The following is a 6,000-nucleotide window of genomic DNA, read 5'->3' on the forward strand; positions in this document are numbered from 1 at the left end:
GAAATTCATATAGTCGCGTAGCCTAAAGGCGCTTGTATAACTTCAGCATAACAATGATTTAAGCTACTTAAATAAAATTATCACAGTTGCAAATATTGTTGCAAAAGTGGATCATATTAGGCTGCGTGAGTCACACCTATCACAATCTGAAGAACACATACATCCTAATTGGCTTGTTTACTACTCATGAAAACTATTCCCTGTTGTTTCAGGGTTTTTACCATACATCACCAATAAATCTTTATTTAGACTCAAGCACCTGCAGTTTAGCTTAAAGCTCTGTTAGACGTCATGTTGCTTTGTAAATATATCAAAGAGCCCCATGCCAGATTTAATTCAAAGCTTTGTAGCTTTTCTTCAATCATAATGAAGTTACTACATGGTACAGTTATTCAAAGTACAGCCCTTCTAAATCTTGTCTACCTTGTCTAACTCCAAATCTGTCTGTCAGCAGCCTGTATGTATGTCTGTATCACACTCACACAAACTTGCAGCTTCCAGATGACTATAAAGATTAAACTCAGTCTGGCATATTCTCACAGTTAAGACTCTTTCCCAAGGATGATCTGAATCTCTGTTTGATTGGTTTTGAATCATCTCCTTTATTCATGCATCATAGCACCCACCCAGATATGCTGGTGAATATGACATCTCAATCAAATGTGCTACATTTTCAGTGTGGAATCATCAGATCCAAAGATGTTTCATATTCGATTAAAAAGAAACATATTATTCGGAGTTCCAAGTCAATTATTCTGAAGTAGCCTCTTAGGTCACTGCTGCACGCATTGATTTGTGAGGCCACTAAAAACAGATAATTTTCATTCGTTTATTTCTGTCCGACCCGGGGCATTCTCAGAAAGGCCGGCTTAGTAGTTCAGGAAACAGGCCTGTCATGCATTACGATCAATCTCCTGTCACCTTCCCGGCCCGGATCAATACAAAGCTGTTTCCAATGGGGACATCTGACACAAAATGTCACTCAGAAAGAACATACCTGGGGCAAGTCCATTGCACAGGAGGAGATAAGACTGATATATTTCCTGAAGCAGCTTCAGAAAAATAGTATTGGTCTCAAATTGTGGTCATGTGGCAATAAAATTGGCATCATTACGCTGTATGTATAGAGTAAATGGATGCTGAATGCTATGGCTATTACTGACAATTGTCCAAAAGAGGCGAAAAGCTCAGCTTTTTTTTTTTGATTGAGATGCAGCTGTATTTGTGGTGGCCTAATTTCACAAATTCAACACTACTCCTCTTTAAAGTCAATCTTCAGTCAGACAGCTATAGTTTTAGGGTATTACCATGGTGACAGGCAGGGAAACTGTGACAGAAGAGATTGATGTGTGTGTGTGTGTGTGTGTGTGCGCGTTTGTGTGTTTCCTGTGTGGGAGCTTAAAGGAGCAGCTGCCAAACGCAGGCGATACAGTAGGTGTGTGTTTTTTCCATCCGGTGTCACACCCACACCTCGACGCCCAGCAGCACAGCACCCTGTCGAGCTGAGAAATCAACAGCTTCAGGTCTGGTTAGCATCTGAGTGTGACATTTTAGACTCAGGAAAACATGAGCCAAGAAGTCACTGTGATACTGTGAAACAAAAACAAATCTATCAGGACTTAATCGGGACAGTCGGATTACTTCTTGACTTCAACAACTCGTGCAGCTTTCCTTTTTAAAAGACGAGGCATTTATGAAAAAGGGGAGAATCAAATAAAATCAGCAAAACACAATTTCACAAACCAGTTCATGGATAAACAAAACCCTTCAGAGCGCTGTAGTGGAATAATAACTGTCTAGTCTGCCTCTGGAAAAAACAACAACCTTAGATTGAGCAGAATTGAGGAGGAAAAAGAATAGATTGAATTGGAAGAAAAATTGACAGTTGGACATGGGCTGACTCTGTGTTTTTCTTTTCTGATGAAACAGCTTATTTCTTTCCACGGCCAAACAACAAGAGGCCTTTGTCCCCCTGAGATGAGGTATTTTTAAGGACAAAGACAGACAAAAAACTTCATTTGTTCTCCTCTCGGGTGATGGAAGGACTCTGTCCTTTTCCTTCTATATACATGACTCTAAGAAAAAAACATGCATGCTTGCATCTGTAGTGCCTGACTTCATCAGTGCTGTCTTTAAGGTGATTGAATGACACGGTTTGTCTGCACGGATTTTCTCCAGGAGTGTCAGAAAAGGCCAGCTCGCTGCTTATTTGGACTAAATCAATCAATCAGTCAGCAAGAATCAATCACCGCCGAAGCCGGAGGATCAGCGGCGTCCTTCTCACTTGATTAATGTCCTCTGCGTTTGAAAATGTATTTGTCAGTGTAGTTTTGCGTCAAGACTGCGTGGCCACGTCACGTGTGTTGCTAGAATACTTTAAGGACAAATAAACAATATTCAATCAAAAAGAAAATGCAGCTTCAAATATACTTCTTTCAGCATTTATCTATTTCACTCCTTTGTTCGCTCTCTCTTTTCATATATGTGTCTGTATTATATCTGACTCATACAATTGCACAAGGTAGTGCAATTCCACCCATTCTCTCTGTAACACATCTACACAAAGAAACCATTGATTTTAATTCAGCACTCCATCACATCTAATACTTGTAAAAGACCTACTCTTAAAGAAAAACAGATATCTGAGTCAACACCTGAATATTACCCTTTCAACAACCCTGTCCTCACCTTTTCCGAAGCAAGAACTTCCTTCCATCCTATTTTTATTCTTCTCTGTTTTCCTCGTCACACGTGGTTACCGTGATTCAGTGGTTACCGTCACTGTTATTCAGGGTAAGGTGTATGGATCCGACACGGGGTGGGGGTTAGTGGTTTGTAAGAGGACCTTCAATTGTGATCCAAGATATGCTTTATTCAAGGAAGCTGACCATCTCTAATTGCCTGATGACGTTCTCAAAGGTCAAACGGTCAGAAAGCTGAAAGGAAAAGACAGGAAATTAATGTTACCATGGGGAAATTAGGTTCCGTCATTAGGCTGTAATTTGAACAAATCAGTCTGGATTACTGTGTCACATGGAGTTACAGATGTGTAATTATATGATGACAGACCTACACAATTCAAGATTAATCAAGTGGCTAGCTTGAACGATAATAAAATTGCAGTGTAAATTGTGTATATTTGGGAAGAAATCAGCAATGGATTGGATGGATATAGTGTTTATCTTATGAGTCAGACTTCTTCTATAAGAAGCTTCTATAAGTCAGATTTTACTGGCCATGATGTTATTACTCTAATGATATCTTTCAAAAGGTCCGTCAGAGAGTGGAAAGGTAAGCTCAAATGCCTGGGTATTAATTTAAGCATATGTGGCTTGTGAATAAATGAAGAAAAAAACTCTGTAACATCATTAAGTTTTCAGTCATCTGCACTTAATGTAATCACATTTAGATATCTAAGATGGAGCAGTGGAGCATAATGAACACATCTCAGGGACGACTCACAATTATGCATGTTAACTGTCAAGGATAAGTGGGTATAACAAATGGTTGGATGGATGGATGGATGGATGGATGGATAGATAGATGAATATGAGTGAATGGATGGATAGATAAATGGATGATTGGACGAATATGGATGGATGAATTAATAGATTGATACATGGATGTATGGATTGATAAATGGATGAGTGGATGAATATGGATGGATGGATAGATAGATTGATACATGGATAGATGGATTGATAAATGGATGAGTGGATGAATATGGATGGATGGATAGATTGATACATGGATGGATGGATGGATTGATAAATGGATGAGTGGATGAATATGGATGGATGGATGGATGGATGAATGAAGGGATGGATGATTGATGGATAGATTGATAAATGGATGAATATGAGTGAATGGATGGATTGATAAATGGATGAGTGGATGAATATGTATGGATGAATTAATAATTAATAATAATAATAATAATAAATTGATAGATGGATGATAGATTGATGATGAATGGATTGATTAACGGATGGATGGATTAATAAATGGATGAGGATAGATGGATAGATGGATGGATGTCGTGTAAACCCGTTTCCTATCGTCCTGTTGCCTTTGGAATGACCACGACCTGGATGACAGAGAACTTTTACAGACAAGGCCAACAAACAGAAACTGCAGGATTTCTAGAGGACTGAAAAACAATAGATGGACATCTTTATCATTTAACCAGCCTTTAGATATATGACTGCTGATCCCACTGCTTTGTCTGTTGACTTCTGTGTAACATAAATAATGCATGTGTTTAGGTAACACATGCCTTGAGGTCTCGGACAATGCTGTCTTCCCTCTTTGATGCTCACATATAATGACACTGTCCGACCTCACAAAGGAAACCACTTGAATTCCAAGTCGAGGCATCCTTTGCTGTGTGTTGAATTATATCATTAAAAGCACTAATTAGCCTTATTTACGGTCTTTCTTTTCTCTTCTTGTTTCCCTTTTGTAAACAGCAGAAAAGCTATTCAGCTTCTCTTAGCAGAGTCAGAATGCTTTAGTCCTGTCTCAATGCGAATGTACGCTTTTAGGGCTCTTAGTCATACCGACTGACTGCTTCTTGTATGTATCCAAAAGGTGAATACCATTTCGTCCCGAGGAGTCTCCCTGCATCAGGCTGACAGGTTATTTGAGGAAAAAAGGCAATAACAGGCTATCATTCCCTTTAGCTTCTGGAGTTGTATAAAGCTTCCTTCAGAAACCTCCGACATCCTTTCTTCAAATGTTTTTGCAGAGGGGTTTTTGCACAAGCCTCTGCGCTATGAATAGCCTGAGTGTTTGTCATGACAACCAATTACCCATTACAAAAGCAGTGAGGCTAAGTAAGGCAATTAAGTGGTGAAACAAAATTGTGTGTTGCAGGATTTCTCCGTGTGCTTCTGCTCACAGACGTATGTGGGTGAACACACGGCGAAATGTTCTTGTGTGGACTTTTATGCAGGAACATCATGCTTGTGTTGTGCTTCGTTTGGATGCTTTACTGATGTTCCTTAGTAGGATTTGTTGCCTTTTGCAGCAGCAATCATACAGCAATGTTGTTTGATTAAGCAATAAGCGGTAAATTTTAAATTAAGGAAGCATTTGGGAGTTGGAACGGGCACTTTGATGCACATCATGTGGGTAGAACGGCCTTTAATGGCTCATCACTTAGACATACTGGTTAACACATGGTTGTAAGAAAATAACTCAAAATACAATCATTTCAAGTGAGTTAAATAACAATAATATATACAGTATATTTGTTCTTTCAACTTGTATAGCTCTGCTGTAAGACTTGATTGATCGCTGAATTTTCATTTAAATTAAAGTCGTGTTTTTGACGCACAGTAGCGCTCTCATTTTGAATGTCCAATCGTGGTTTCCTGCGTCTGCTGTGGTTTTTCCATTAGGTTTTGCCCTGTTTCTTTCAAGTTCCATATCTCAGTCTTGCAGCCACCCGAGGCTTGTTCCCCGGAAAGTGACATGACTGACAGGAACACAAAAAAAAAAATCTGCTGTAATAGAACTTCTCATTATGGAAGAAAATGGTCATGTATTAAGCCATTTGCTGAATGTCAAATCATAGCACACAGTGGGGTATAAACATAGCATGGCACACGTGTACATTAGTGGAATCACTGGGTGTAGCTGGGAGGTTATCTGCGTCACCACATGTACATTAACATAACAAATGAGTGTCAGGAAACAGTATGTCAGAATAACATGACATCCTGCTTTGTGTAAACCACCTTCCTCGGAGCTACTGCAGGTAGGCAGGCTGCCCCGGAGGACATGTCGCTGCTGTGAAGAGGCTGTGGGCAGTTTATAGATGAATCCAGGTTTGTTAAGCCTAATGGTCCTTGTATTGATTGGACGGGGTATCCTCACAAATCGCAGGGGCAGAATGAACAATGAGATTTTCATTGAGGATCTCTAAATGCATTTCGGCTCGTAGTTTTTATTGACCCACCTGGAGCTGCTAGTGCAGGGTTTATTTACACACTTCGC

Source organism: Semicossyphus pulcher, unplaced genomic scaffold (assembly GCF_022749685.1).
Source record: "Semicossyphus pulcher isolate SPU_LCO1_2020_fin unplaced genomic scaffold, fSemPul1.0.p SCAF_12, whole genome shotgun sequence".
In the NCBI taxonomy this organism is placed as follows: Eukaryota; Metazoa; Chordata; class Actinopteri; order Labriformes; family Labridae; genus Semicossyphus; species Semicossyphus pulcher.